This window comes from Molossus molossus, unplaced genomic scaffold, assembly GCF_014108415.1.
Source record: "Molossus molossus isolate mMolMol1 unplaced genomic scaffold, mMolMol1.p scaffold_m16_p_13, whole genome shotgun sequence".
In the NCBI taxonomy this organism is placed as follows: domain Eukaryota; kingdom Metazoa; phylum Chordata; class Mammalia; order Chiroptera; family Molossidae; genus Molossus; species Molossus molossus.
In genome coordinates, this window is record NW_023425348.1 from 16354651 (window position 1) to 16370996 (window position 16346).

The following is a 16346-nucleotide window of genomic DNA, read 5'->3' on the forward strand; positions in this document are numbered from 1 at the left end:
TGATTACAGCATCAAGTCACAGATTTATGAAGCTCTATACCAGCCTAAAGAAAAAATTAAAAAATAAATTTACCCAAGAAAACATGAGAATAATAGAGATACAAAAATAAAAAATAAAAACAAAGACAAATATTTAATAACCTTCAGGGAAAAATGGATAATTTTTTATAAAGAACCAACTATTAGACTGAAAGCTTGCTTTTCAACAGAAAAATGGAAACATATCTTTAAAATTATGAAAGAAAACTACTGTCATTCAAGATATCTACATTCAGCAAAAAATATTTTTCAAGATAAAGGTAAAAAAATTTCCAGGCAAGGAAAAATAAAAAGAATTCATCAATCCATCTCTCATTGAAGGAAACAATAAAGGAATTCTTTATGAGTTTAGATTGAAGAGATGCAAAAAGAATTGAAGAGAACAAAAAGGGTAAGTACGAAGTAAATAAAAAACCACTGTTTAGCACAACAACAATAGTGTTCTGTGAGTTAAAAATAAACAGAAATTAGCTCTGGCTTGCTGGATTCAGTGGTTAGAGCATTGACCCACGAATCAAAAGGTTGTGGGTTTGGTTCCCAGTCAAGGGCACATTCCTATGTTGTAGGTTCAATCCCTGGCTCTGGGGTCATGTGGGAATCTATGTGTCTCTCTCACATTGATATTTCTCTCTCTTTCTCTCTCCCTCTTTCCCTCCCTCCCTCCCTCCCTCCCTTCCACTTTATCTAGAAATCAATGGAAAAATATCCTCGGGTGAAGATGAACAAAAAAATAAAATAAATAAACAAATTAAAGTGCTGAGCCACTGTAATATGTAACTTGGGAGGGGTGGGGGAAATTTTTCTAAGGTCCTAGCATTGTCCAGAAAGTGCCAGTTAACATGAAATATTGTGCTTTGATTAAGCTGTGATAAGGTGGTGTGTTTTAATGTTTAAAGTAATCACTAAAAAGTAATAAAATTCTGTAACTACTAAGAATCAGGATGACAAAGACCAGGCCATCACTTGACCAGTTTCGAGATTCTTATCAGAACAGACTGTGCTAGTCTGCACATAGAGAACTTCTCAAACCTCTCCCATTGATCTCTTTGTTTTACTGTCTCTCTCCCTTCTTATAAAAACTCTACTTGCACTATGATGGGGAGATGGGCTTTGGACAAAAGTCCCCCATATTCTCAGGTAGGCAACACTTGAAAAAACCACTTCTTTTTCACCAGCACCTATCTCACAAGTTTGGCTTTTGTGGTGGCAGGAAGCTAAATTTTGGTTACATTAATGTATCTAATTTATAAATTACTATTTATCATAGGTACATATGTATAGAAAAAAATATAGTATATATAAGATTTGATACCATCAGTGAGGTATCAGTTGGGGGTCCTAGAACATATCCGTGGAAAAGGGAGAACTATAATAAGAGCTTGGTATTTATTAGCATTAGTATCCTATTTCTCTCTTCTTTCTTCTTCCTTATTATTGCTATTATTTTTATTCTTGCAGGCCACTCACTGTCTTTTAAAGTAAAAAAAGGATCTATCTCTCCCAATTTTATTTTAAAGTCTTCTAACCCACACTAGGAAGTCTTCCTAGGGAGGCCACGTTTTTTCTTTGAAAACCATTATCAGAGCTTGAGTCTGGGAGCAAAAGCTGTTCTGATACCTGTTCTGTATAAGCAGATAATGGGGAGGGGTCTCACAGACTAGCTGTTCTAAATGCAGTTCTTAATTTAATCCCTGATGGTTGCTTCCACTGGCCTCTTTAACTCATTGAGTTTGGAGCTTCTTCAAGGAGCCCGTTGAGAAGAACTGGACTCCTCTTTGGTATGTTGGACAGATGATTTTGCTGCTATGGATTCTCTATCTGACCCAGGGATTTCTACACAGCATAAATTTGTCCATATTTTAAATCCATTGATTGAATTCTATATCATTTTTACTACTATTATGGTTTTGTCCTTTAAAAATATTTTCTTTTTGTCATTTCAACAGAACCTTTGGTAATAGCAGGTATGTGTTCATGTTGCTACCTTAAGTAGAAGTACTCCTCTTCCATCTTGTTATTTAAACAGTATTAAACCATATTTGACTTTTGTTATTTAGACATGTTGTCTGATTTCCAGTTTCCCTTTCAATAAGAAGATGCTATATCTTCTGTCCTCGAGTTTAGCTTAATTTCTATTAGCTTTCTCCACCATCTCCTGACTAGATTTTCTTTTCTCTTCCTGGGCACTATATGCCTTAAATTTTTTGTGGGGGCAAATCTCTAGAATAGTGCCCCAATTTGGCTCTGATACTTGAGTAATTTGAATTAAATATAGTGTCTCTCTTTATTTTCTTTATGTATTCTCATTTAAGCAATTTTCTGCAAAATGTATCACATCATTTCTCCCATGGATTGCCAGTTGATAAAAGTACTTGGTCACTGGGAAAATACTGGCCTGTTGCTCAGCCTTGGCCTCCCAACCCCTGATTGCCATGTCTCTTCCAATTTCCAGTGATGGCTGAAAAGTAATTTATGGCTTATGGATCCCTCCTATAGTAATTTAGCAGAGGCAATAAAGTAGTAGAAAATGTGTAGGCTGAGAATAGGAGTAATTTATACAGGTATAGATCTGTCATGCAATCTGAAAATTCTCAGAGGGCATAGTAAAATTGGGTTTCGTTCCAGCTTGATTTGATGTCCAATATATACAACATTTAATATGGGCCTGGTAGTAAAAGCCCCTGTGCAAGGATGATAGTCATCATCAAAAGGATGGATGCTTCCTCACTCTGATTGATCTCTGGTATGGATGATAGACTGCAGAGAAAGGACCTAACAAGTACTAAATAGCAATCTAAAACTCAGTCCAAATAGTCTGGGGTTTGGGGGTCAAATTTGCATCTACAGTACACGGAAGTGCAAAATAGAAAACCACTCTAGCTATCTTTTGATAAGATTGAGCAAACCAAGCAAAACCTATAGCTTGTGACAGCTAGTGGCTGACCAGAGCTCACCTACAGTCCACTCACTGAAGGGGATGGGTCTCTAAATGTACATCTCACGCTGGGGAGGATTGACTCCAGTGAGGCTGGTGTTCATCCTGCAGAATAAGGCTGGGCAAGGTAGGGAGATTAGCATGTCATCTTTGTTCCTTTAAATTGTTCCTGTGCTTTTCATTGTAGCTCCCATTTCTAAGACCTATTGCTCTTTGCAGCTGGGCTTCTGTATTTGCCAATCAGAAGTGTGCCTCATCCATAATGTGGGTGATGGTTGAAATAAGCACATTTGAGCTCTTCCTTCCCAGCCTCTGATCCCAAGAGAAGAGCCAGAGTGAAGCAGAATCTTGAATCAAGCAGGATCCAGGGCTTGCAACCAGTGGCACCAGCACTTCCTCTGCCTTGGTTTTTTTTTTTTTTTTAAAAAAAAACAAGTTTGACAGATAGTGATACTACCGGTTACTGACAGACCTTGCAAGTTCATCTTGCCAATTCTTCCTGCCAAAGCTAGAAGGTGAAAGAGCAGCAACAGATGCCGGCATTGCAACTGCAGCCATCTGCTAGAAGATAAAATGCATTGCCAAGAACAGTGCTGGGGAGAGGAGAGGGAGAGTCGGGGACATACTTGATATGAGCCAGCCATCCCAGATTTGAGTCCAGAACACAACAAGCTAAGGGGTGATTTCTTGTCTTGCTTTCCTAACATGACTCTCCACACCTCCCCATCTGCCACTCGACCTTCTCCAACTCTGTTATTTCCTGGTGAACGTTTAGATGGTCAGCAGTGCTCCTTTTGGGGGAGTGCTTTACAGAGTCTGCACACCATTAAGGCCTGCCTTCCAAGCAGAGATGAAGTCACCATTTGACCCCCTAGTTCCCTAATCTCCAGTCTTGTCAATTAAAATCATTTCTTCTCTTTATTGGATCCTTTTCAATCCCCCCAAAAAAGGTAATGTTCACAGGTTAGGTCTCCCAAATGTAAAAGTTACCATGATTTTGCTATTAATATGCAGGTCAATGAAGGCTATCAAAATTCTAAGATGTTGGCTAAGTCAACTTCTCTAGAACTCAGTGGGAGCTAGAATTAATAAATTCTAATGTTGATTGAGCACTTAATATATTTCAGGTACTAATTTAAGCACTTTGATATTATTATTATTATCCTTATTTTACAAATGAAGAAACTGAGGCATAGAGAGTTTAAGTAATGTTTCCATGCAATTAGAAGTGGTGGAGTTAAGATTCAATTGTAGAAGAAGATGGTGGTGGCAGGACCAGAGGGAGAATGAGTGTGAGAGAGAGTGTGAGTGGACTTGAAGGTGGACGACCAAACTCCTGCAGTGCAGAGATGCTGAGCAGAAGTTTCCTGTGCTGTGGATGGGAGCAGCCAGCTACTGTGGTAAGCATCTCTTCAGGGCACTTCTCCTTGCACCACAGGGAGGTCCCACCATTTTGGTAGATCCCGGGTCTTCCCTGGGAGGAGGCAGTGGGAGCAGCTAGGGCCCAGCAACCTGAGCCCACCAGTGCACCTGGGACCATCAGACCAGTAGACACTCTGTGTCAACACAGACCAGTGCACAGTAGTGGAGCTTCCAAGATGCTGGTCATGGAAACCATGGACAGCCAGGATCCCAGCACCATCCCTCAAAGTAGCAACCTGATCAGAGTTGAGATATACCCCCAGCAAAAGAAGCTGGGGAGAAGACATCCATTCCCAGGCAACAGAAGGACAGACCAGCAGCTGAGACCCATCCCCAATTACTACAGCAAAAGATGAGCGGAGTTGAGCTCCATGGGGCAGCAGCACTCTCCATCCACCAGCGGCAGGACCTGTGTTTCCACAAGGCCTGTGTAGTCCAGCAGCTCACAAGAGCAGTGGGAAGCCAGAGCCTGAGAGGAAATGGTGCAATCCAGCTGCCCATGGGTCCTGCTGGGTACTGAGACACCAGAGATGCCTGTGCAACCCAGCAGCCCACAAGAGCGGTGGGAAGCCATAAAAAGAGGGACTGGTGCAATCCAGCTGCCCACCCATAGTACCTACAGAGTGTGGGGGCACCAGAGAGGCCTCTGCGACCAAGTAGCCCACAAGAGCAGTGGGAAGCTGGAGACTGAGAGGGACTGGTGCAATACAGCTGCCTGCCCATGGGACCTGCAGGGTGTTGGGGCACCAGAGAAGCCTGTGTGACCCAGCAGGGACTGTGCAATCCAGTTACCCATGCGATCTGATGGGTGCTGAGGCAGCAGAGAGGTCTGTGCAACCCAGGAGCCCATAACATGGGCATAGAGCCAGGTTCCCAAAGGGACTGTGTGATCCAGTTACTCGTGAGACCTGCAAGGTGCAGGAGCACCAGAAAGGCTGTGCAATGAGGTGCGCACAAGATAAGCATAGAGGATGGAAAAATGGAGTGGAATGAATGGAAGTGACATAGATGATCTCCCAGGACCCAATGGGAATTAAAACTAAAATAAAGACAAATCCTCAGAAAAAAGCAACAGAAAAGCAGCAGGATAGGACCATATAACCAGGGACACTGGTAGAATCTGCAAAGGCCCTAGAGGGTAGCGGGCTGGGAGCCTACATACAGCAGCAGTCTTAGCTGTGAGTAGCTCCATTGGGGAATAAAGACCAAGCCCACCCCACAGCACAGAGAGCCAGGACAGAGTGCTAAAAAAGCCACAGCAACTCACCTGTGGGCTATGACAGTGAGAGGGCAGACCAAGCTGGAACTATGTGGGAATACCTGGGATTTGGAGGCACTCAGAGTTTTTGCTGAGCTGTGGCCACAAAGGACAGTGGCCAGTATGCCCCTTCCCAGAGCTATGGAAAAAACAGCAGTGACCCTTTGGAGATTCAGCCTTTTCCAGGTAAGGCAAAGAAATGCACATTGAGGCGCATTAAGAAACAGCATCACCCCACTCTCTGGAAATATTCTTATGTAGATCACCAGGGCTACATTGCAAGACACTGAGTAACTGAGACTACAAGCCTCCAGTAAAAACGAGAGGATAACTCAATCTTTCCTGGGCTTGCAAATCTACCCAGGAAAGTAAGATTTGACAGTGGTGTTTAACGTGGGCTTACCCAGGCTCATCCAAACCCAGTAGAGGGAGCCACAAACAGCAGAACACCAACACTCACAGGAAAAATTGTGTAGGCTCCAAAATCCACTGAGATACCCAAAATGGTGAAATAAAGAAACAAATCCCAAATGAAAGAACAAGAGAACTCTATCGAAGATGAAATCAATGAAATGTAGTTAAGAAGGTTATAAGAGGTAGAGTTCAGAGCCATGATCTTGAGGAAGCTCAACAACATGAGTAAGTACATCAACACCATGAGTAAAGATATAAAAACATGAAAAACCAACCAAGTGGAAAAAAATAATGACAGCAGAAATTAAAAACACATTGGAAGGAATAACCAGCAGTGTAGAGGAAGCTGAAGACTGGATCAGTGAATTAGAAGACAGGGTAGAAAAACTAAACCAATCAGAAAACCAAAAGGTAAAAACAATTAAAAACAAGAAGATAGCATAAGAGAACTGTGCGGCAACTGGAAATGTAATAACATTCACATCATAGGAGTCCCCAAAGGAATAAAATGAGCAAGGGTTAGAGAATATATTTGAAAAAATAGTGACAGAAAACTTCTCTAATTCAGTGAAGAAAGAAGGCATTCAAGTTCAAGAAGCACAGAGAGCCCCAAGTAAGACAAACCCAACAGGCCCACACCAAGACACATAGTAAATAAAATCCCAAAAATTAAAGACAAAGAGAGACTCCTAAAGGCAGCAAGAGATAAGCAACAGGTTACCTACAAAGGAAACCTTATAAGGCTCTCAGCTCACTTATCAGCAGAAACACTACACGCCAGAAGGGAATGGCATGAAGTAATCAAGATCATGAAAAACAAGGATTTGAATCCAAGACTACTCTATTCAGCAAGGCTGTCATTCAAAATAGAAGGTCAAAAAAAGAGCTTCCCAGACATAAAAAGGCTAAGGGAATATATTAACATCACACCAGCAGTGAAAGATATGCTGAAAGGACTGCTGTGATTAGTAAAAGAAATAGAAAGAAAAATATAACTACACTAAACAAAAATGGCAATAAATAAGTACATATCAATTATCACCTTAAATGTGAATGGTTTGAATGTTCAGATAAAAAGACACAGAGTAGCATACTGGATAAAAAAGCATGACTCACATATACATAGTTTACAAGAGACCCACCTTACAACAAAAGACCCACATAGGTTGAAAGTGAAGGAATGGAAAAAATATCTTTCAAGCAAATGGAAAGGAAAAAAAGATGGGGTAGCAATACTCATATCTGATCAAGTAGATTTAAAAATGAAGGCCATAACTAGAGACAAAGAAGGCCACTATGTAATATTGAAAGGATCTATCAAACAGGAAGATATAACCTTGGTAAACATATATGCACCCAAAATAGGAGCACCAAAATATATTAAAAATCTTCAGGAGGACTTCAAAAGAGAAATCAACAGCCATACAATCATAGTAGGGGACTTCAACACCCCACTGACATCAATGGATAGATCATCTGGACAAAAAATTATCAAGGAAACAGACTCTAAATGAAGTACTAGATTAAATGGATTTAATAGATATCTACAGAGAATTACACCCTAAAAAGCAGAATTCACATCCTTCTCAAGTGCACATGGGACATTCTCAAAGATAGATCACATGTAAGGGCACAAACTAAGTCTCTACAAGTTTAAGAAGATTGAAATCATATCAAGCATCTTCTTAGATCACAATGGCATGCAACTGGACATCAAGTGCAACAAGTACATGCACAGAAATTTGAAAACATGTAGGCTAAATAGCATGTTATTGAACAATAAATAGGTTACCATGGAGATCAAGGAAGAAATTAAAAACTTTCTTGAATCCAATGAAAATGAACACACAACAACACAAAATGTATAGGAAACAGTGAGAGCAGTTCTGAGAGCGACGTTCATAGCACTACAGGCCTACCTCAAGAAAGAAGAAAAAATTCTAAGAGACTATCTAACCTTACAACTTAAAGAACTAGAGAGCAAACAAAAAGAAAACCCCACAGCAAGTAGAAGAAAGGAAATAGTAAACATCAAAGCAGAATAAATGAGATAGTGAACCAAAAAAACAATTCAAATGATCAACACAACAAAGAGCTGGTTTTTTGAAAAGATAAACAAGATTGATGGACCTTAGCTAGCCTCACCAAGAAACAAAGAGAAAGAACCCAAATGCACAAAATCAGAAATGAAAGAGGAGAAATAATAACGGACACCACAGGAATACAAAGGATTGTTAACAAATATTATGAACAATTATATGGCAACAAATTTGACAATCTAAGCGAAATGGACAAATGTCTAGAAACACATAGTCTCCCAAAACTGAACCGGGAAGAGATATAAAACTTGAACAGACCAATAACAACAGAGGAAATTGAAGATGTAATCAAGACTCTTCAGCAAACAAAAGCCCAGACTTGGACAGCTACATGGGGGAATTTTATTGAACATTCAAAGAAGAACTAATACCCATTCTCCTCAAACTATTTCAAAAAATGCAAGAATAAGGAAGACTTCCAAACTCATTTTATGAGGCCAGCATAATTTTAATTCCAAAACCAGAAAAAGACACCACAAAGAAAAAAAAATTACAGGCCAATATCCCTGATGAAAATAGATGCCAAAATGCTGAACAAAATACTAGCAAATCAAATTCAGCAATACATCAAAAATATTATTCACCATGACCAATTGGGATTCATCCCAGGGATACAAGGTGGGTACAATATTCACAAATCAATAAATGTGATACACCACATAAACAAAAGGAAAGATAAAATTCACAAGATCATATCAATAGATGCTGAAAAAGCATTTGACAAAATCCAACAACATTTCTGATAAAAACGCTCAGCAATGTGGGAATAGAAGGATCATATCTTGACATAATAAAGGCCATATATGAAAGACCTACAGCTAACATACTCAATAAGCATAAATTAAAAGCATTTTCCTTAAGAACAGGAACAAGGCAAGGATGCCTACTTTTGCCATTCTTATTTAACACAGTACTGGAAGACTTAGCCACAGCAATCAGACAGGAATAAAAAATAAAAGATTCAAATGGGAAAAGAGGAAGTGAAACTGTCATTATTCACAGATGATAAATACCATATGTAGAAAACCCCAAAGACTCCATTAAAAATTATTGTCAGAATAAATAAAATTAGCAAAGTAGCACGATACAAAATTAACGTCAAGAAATTGACCGCATTCTTATACAACAATGATGAAGTCACAGAAAGAGAATGTAAAAAAACAATCACATTTAACATCACAGCAAAAAAAATTAAGATACCTAGGAATAAACTTAACTAAAGAAATAAAGGACCTATTCACAGAACACTACAGGTCATTGAAAAAAGAAATAGGGGAAGATATGAAAAAGTGGAAGCACATACCTTATTCATGGATTGGAAGAATTAACATCATTAAAATGTCCATACCACCCAAAGCAATCTATATATTCAATGCAATCTCCATCAAAATACCAATGACATACTTTACAGAACTAGAACAAATACTTCAAAAGTTCATATGGAACCAAAAAAAGACCATATCCACAGCAATCTTGAAATAGAAGAACAAAGTTGAAAGGATCACAAAACCAGACTTCAAGTTATACTACAAAGCCACTGTAATCAAAACAGCCTGGTACTGGCACAGGAATAGACATATAGACCAGTGAAACAGAACAGAGAACCCAAAAATGGACCCAAGGCAATATGCTCAAGTAATATTTGACAAAATGGCAAGAGCATACGGTGGAGTAAAGACAGCCTCTTTAATAAATGGTGTTGCAAAAATTGGACAGCTACATGCAAATAAATGAAACTAGACCATCAACTTACACCATACACAAGAATAAACTCAAAATGGATAAAAGACTTAAATGTGACTCATGAATCCATAAAAATTCTAGAAGAAATGTAGGCAACTAAATTTCGGACATCATATGCAGCAGAAATTTCACTGATACATCACCTCAGGCAACAGAAACAAAGGAGAAAATGGAGTCATGGGAATACATCAAACTACAAAGCTTCTGCACAGCAAAAGAAATAACCCCTATAATGGAAAGGGAATCCACTTTATGGGAGAACATAATAGCCAAGGATACATCAGATAACGAGTTAATTTCTCATATATATAGAGTGCTCATACAACTCAACAAAAGGACGACAAAGAACGCAATTAAAAAATGGGCAGACAGCATAATTCTAATTCCGAAACCAGAAAAAGACATAACATAGAAAGAAAACTACAGCCCAATATCCCTGATGAACAAAATCCTGAACAAAATACTAGCAAATTGGATCCAGCAATACACCAAAAAAATTATCCACTATGACCAAGTGGGATTCATCCCAGGGATGCAAGGCTGGTACCATATTCGCAAATCCATAAATGTGATACACCACATAAATAAAATGAAGAATAAAAACCACATGATCATATCAATAGATGCTGAAAAAGCATTTGACAAAATCCAGCATCCATTTCTGATAAAAACGCTCAGCAGTGTAGCAATAGAGGGATCATATTTAGACATAATAAAGGCCATATATGAAAGACCTACAGCCAACATCATACTCATTGGGTAAAAACTAAAAACATTTCCCTTAAGAACAAGAACAAGGCATGGATGCCCACTTTCGCCACTCCTATATAACATAGTATTGGAAGTCTTAGCCACAGCAATCAGACAGGAAGAAAAAATAAAAGGGATCCAAATTGGAAAGGAGGAAGTGAAATTGTCATTATTTGCAGATGACATGATACTATACATAGAAAACCCCAAAGACTCCATCAAAAGTTTACTAGACTTAATAAATGAATTTGGCAAAGTAGCAGGATACAAAATTAACGTTAAGAAATCAATGGCATTCTTATACACCAATGATGAACTCACAGAAAGAGAAAGTAAGCAAAAAATCCCATTTACCATTGCGGCAAAAAAATTAAGATACCTAGGAATAAACTTAACCATAGAAATAAAGGACCTATTCGCAGAAAACTACAGGTCATTGAAAAAAGAAATAGAGGACAATATAAAAAAGTGGAAGCACATACCCTTTGCATGGATTGGGAGAATTAACATAATTAAAATGTCCATATTACCCAAAGAAATATATAGATTCAATGCAATCCCCATCAAAATACCAACGGCATACTTCACAGAATTAGAACAATTACTTCAAAAGTTCATATGGAACCAAAAAAGGACTCGAATAGCCACAGCAATCTTGAAAAGGAAGAACAAAGTTGGAGGTATCACAATACCAGATTTCAGGTTATACTACAAAGCCACTGTAATCATAACAGCCTGGTACTGGCACAAGAACAGGCATATAGACCAGTGGAACAGAACAGAAAACCCAGAAATGGACCCAAGGCAATATGCTCAATTAATATTTGACAAAGGTGGCAAGAGCATACAGTGAAGTAAGGACAGCCTCTTTAATAAATGTTGCTGGCAAAATTGGACAGCTACTTGCAGAAATATGAAACTAGACCATCAACTTACACCCTACACGAGAATAAACTCAAAATGGATAAAAGACTTAAATGTAACTCATGAATCCATAAAAATCCTAGAAGAGACTGTTGGCAACAAAATTTCAGACATCATACGCAGCAGAATTTTTACTGACACATCACCTAAGGCAATAGAAACAAAGGAGAAAATGGACACATGGGACTACATCAAACTCAAAAACTTCTGCACAGCGAAAGATACAATCATCAAAACGGAAAGGCTACCCACTGTATGGGAGAGCATAATTGCCAATGATATATCAGATAAGGGGTTAATTTCCAATACATATAGAGTGCTCATACAACTCCACAAAAGGAAGACAAAGAATCCAATTAAAAAATGGGCAGAGAACTAAATAGACACCTCTCCAAACAGGACATACAAATGGCTAAGAAATATATGAAGAAATGCTCATCACCACTAATCATCAGAGAGATGCAAATTAAAACAACAATGAGGTATCACCTCACACCTGTCAGAATGGCCGCCATCAACAAATCATCAAACAACAAGTGTTGGCGAGGGTGTGGAGAAAAGGGGACTCTAGTACAGTGCTGGTGGGAATGCAGACTGGTGCAGCCACTATGGAAAACAATATGGTGTTACCTCAAAAAATTAAAAATCTAACTTCCATTTGACCCAGTGATCCCACTTCTAGGAATATACCCTAAGATGCCTAAAAGACCAATCAGAAAGAGTATATGTACCCCCATGTTTGTAGCAGCACTATTTACAATCGCTAAGATCTGGAAACAGCCTAAGTGTCCATCAGTAGATGAATGGATAAAGAAGTTGTGTTACATATACACAATGGAGTACTACACAGCTATAAGAAAGAAAGACCTCTTATCCTTTGAGACTACATGGAGGGACCTGGAAAGTATCATCCCAAGTGAAACAAGCCAAACAGAGAAAGACAAGTTTCATATGATCTCACTTATTTATGGAATATATTGAACATAACAGTCTGAGGAATGGTGTAGTCCCAGAGACGCAGAAGTGGGGTACAGACTGACAATCCCCTAAAGAGAGGGGTTGTGGGGGGAGATAAACCACAGAACTTATATGCATGTATGTATGAACAGTGGGCATGGACAACAAACTGGGGACAGGGCAGGGAGGGAGGGGGAGGAGGGAATCAGTGGGGGAAAAAGAGAAACCTCTGTAACAAAAAATAATTAATAAAAAAAAAAAAAGGAAAATGACTCTGTGGGAGACCATATCTGCTAATGAAACGAGATAAGGGGTTAATTTTCAAGATAGATAGATGGATAGATAGAGAGATAGATAGATAGATAGATAGATAGATAGATAGATATAGTACTCATACAGCTCAACAAAGAAACACAAACTATCCAAATTAAAATGGGCAGAGAACCTAATAGACACCGCTTCAAAGAGGAGATACAAATGGCCAAGAGACACAGAATGACTGCCAGAATGACTACCATCAACAAATCCTCAAACAAGTGCTGGTAGGGGTGTGGAGAAAGGGGACCCTGGTGCACTGCTCCTGGGAATGCAGAACCTGTCTCTGGGAAGACTTCACCCTCTGAGCTCAGCCCCATAACTTGGATTTCTTCCATTCAGGATTCTTGGGGTCTGACTTGTCTTGTGATGGGATGATGGCATCAGCTGCTACTGAGAATTGCAAATGAGGGTGTGAGTGAGGACTTGGGGAGACATGAGCCTTCCTCCTGGGATCTGTGCTCTCAGAGGCCCCAACTTCTCAGATTACAATGTTTACACAGTTCCCTAATGAACCCTGTTTCCTCTCTGCCAGGTCCCTGGTCTCCTCATTGGATGATCTCAACCTCCTGTGATCTCTGAGTCCAGACCAGCTCTGAGTCGCTTTGGTTGAATGGAACTGTGCCCAAGAGTTCAGGATGGGACAGGAATAATCTCAATACAGAAATAATTACTGCTGTGTGTTCTGTGTTTGGTGTGAAGCACAGACCCCATAAGCTTTTCCCCCCAAAACTGGAAAATCCCACTTACTCCACAGCTAAGAACCCAGGATCCATGGAGGAGGAGTTGGAATCAGGGCTCCTTAGTGTCCTCCTTTGTGGAGCCCCCCTGGACCCTCTCATGTATTATTGTCTCAGACTCTGAAGAGACAAGACCATGGGCTGGTTGATCCTGAAAGAACAGGGTAAGGGGCCCCCAGTGGCTCACTGGGCTGTGACAGCAGGTAGGGGGCGGTGCTTAGTGAGCTGTAGCACCTGCAGGTGCCCCCGTGGGCGGAGGTCACAGGACTCATGGAGAACTCTGCCCTGAACTGCTTGGTTTTGTACTTCAATCTAAGGCTGGGAAGGGGGAGGGGATCTGTTGCTCTCCTTTTGACCAGAAGGAAAGTATCCTTCTGGTTCTGTGACTGACATTGCAGGGTCACGTTCTCCCCTGAGGACAAAAGTACACAGCTGCTCAGAGAGGGGTGTCACAAGAGCCATCCTAGAGAGAAGGATGTTTGGCTGGGCTGGGGCTCAGCCATCCTGAGCTCTGTGAGGCCCCTATGTCACCTAATCTGACAGCATCTTTTTAGCAGGAGGGGACCAGGGATGGACAGACATAAATTTAACACTCAAGGAAGAGAAGGGACCACCTGATCCCACAGCAGCATCAGCACAGACGGGAAATGAACCAGGACTGACTGCAGCCCTCTCTCCTTTGAGCTGAGCCTGGGCTGATGGAAAGGACCTGGATTCCCCAGACCCTTGTCCTGCCTGCCCCTCCCTGTGCAGTATCACCATCACTGCTGCAGAGGGGCAGTCCCCACACCACGTTCTGGGTGTCCTTGTGAGACCCCTCCCCCAGGAGGTCAGGACCAGATCTGAAAGGAAATCTTAGCTCTGGGCCATGAATCTCTCCTTTTACATTGGGGACCCTGAGGCTCAGACAGGGGAAGGGTGTATCCACGTCAACGTCTCCAGAGGAGCCTGAACCCCTCAGACTCAGCCCCTGTCTCCCATTGACACACCCACCACCTCCCCACAGAGACCCTCACCTACACCAATGTGGGCCTAACTCATTGTGGGGGTGGGACCATCCTCAGAGCCTCCTGGGGATTTGTATAGGTGGTGAGGGGTGTAGGCTGCCTTCTCATTGCTGGAGCCCTGTTTCTCTCCCTCCAGGTGGGCCCCAGCATCGCCCTCTGCCATGACCATCCGCCTGCCACCTGCCAGCCTCAGAGCCCCTCACTCTCATTCAAGTTCACATGTCTCCTGGGGACAAGACCCTGAGATGACTGTGCTTTAAGAAGTTGGGGTCAGGGGCTCCTCACCTGAGAACTGTAGGTCCAGGGGGTCACTTGGGTCAGACCACTGGTTGGGGGTTCTATTATAATAGCCATAGCATCTGAATGTTCCACTGTGGTTCAGGGTCAAAGGACCCAGAAAGAACAGGGCCTGAGACTTCCCACTGGTGTTTTTTTTTGAGTCGAGTGTCCAGGAGAGCCTGTGTTCTCCTTCCTTAGTCAGAATGAACCTGTCAAATCTGTCCCCTGAGCCACACCAGAGGGTCACATATCCCCCTGAGGTCATGACAGGGCTGGGCAAGGCTGAGAGGCTGGGTTTCCTGTAGAATCCTAGGAGGGAAGGAGACAGCATGTTAAATGGGGTTCGCACCTCCATTGTGTCCCCCAGGGCTGGGCTGTGGGACAGCAGAGGCCCTGACAGCAGACCCTTTTCTGAGGGCAGATCCTGAGGCTGGAACCCCTGAGTGTCCCCTCACCTGTCAGCACCAGCTCCAGGGGTCACTGCGCTCTGACCAGCCAGTGGGGCTGAGGTAGGCACAGGAATATATCCCTGCATAACTTCTCTTTAAGAAGAACTTGGCTCTGTCCCCAGGCTCCAGCGGTGTTTGTCTGTCCGAGCACGTATGCATGTCATCTGTATACAGACAGTACTTCTGGGCCTTTGTGGTCCCCCTACACCAGAGGGTCACGGAGCCCCCCAAGAGGACCACAGAGCCTGGCTCAGCACAGATGGTGGGCTTGGGGAGGGTCCCTGGAAGAAAACCAGAGGCTTCATCATGAATGTCTTCCCCACCACATCCCAGCTCAGCCAAAGCCCCTCACATTCCATCACCTCATCCCAGAGCCTCGAGCTCTGTCCTGACCCCAGGGGAGAAGTAAGGGGTGGACATGGAGCCAGATGAGGACTCACCTGCCTGCGTGTGGATCCTCTGGTCCAGACTCAGCCCTGGAAGAGAGACCCAGTCAGAGATTTGCTGCCGGACATTGAGCTGATTTCCTTCCCTCAGGGCCCCGTCCAGTGGAGGCATCTGAGCTCTGAGGTTGCCATGAAGAGGGGTGTAGCCTTCCACCCCCTCCTGTTGCCAATCTCCACAACTGGCCGAGGCAGAGAAGAACCAGGAGAAGGGATGTCATGGCACCTGCTCTGAGTGCTCTGCAGATGGATGGGACCCTGGGGCTGAAGGCTAAAAACACAGAAGATGTGGCAAGTCAGGATCTTCTGCCTCCCTTCTGGGTCTGGTCAGCTGTGGACCCACAGCCAGGGGACAGCCCCGCCCTGGCCCTGACTCTGGGTTTTTTCCATGATGAGGATGCAGGAGGACTCCAGGGTCTCTGGAGACACTTGACAGAAATACAGGGGCTCTTCTGACTCCCAGGACTCTGACCAGTCTCAACTCCTGCTGAAAAACAACAAGTTCCTGGTTTTTGTCCTGAGTCAAACCACTAAATATAAGTTACTACATTATATTCCACAAATAAGTGAGA

The 16346-nt window shown here is 42.0% G+C and overlaps 1 pseudogene; it reads right to left on the reverse strand.

The window, feature by feature from the left end:
- Positions 1 to 14859: 14859 nt before the first annotated feature.
- LOC118627805 lies at positions 14860 to 15889 on the reverse strand (annotated as a pseudogene).
- Between the last annotated feature and the right edge of the window lie 457 nt (positions 15890 to 16346).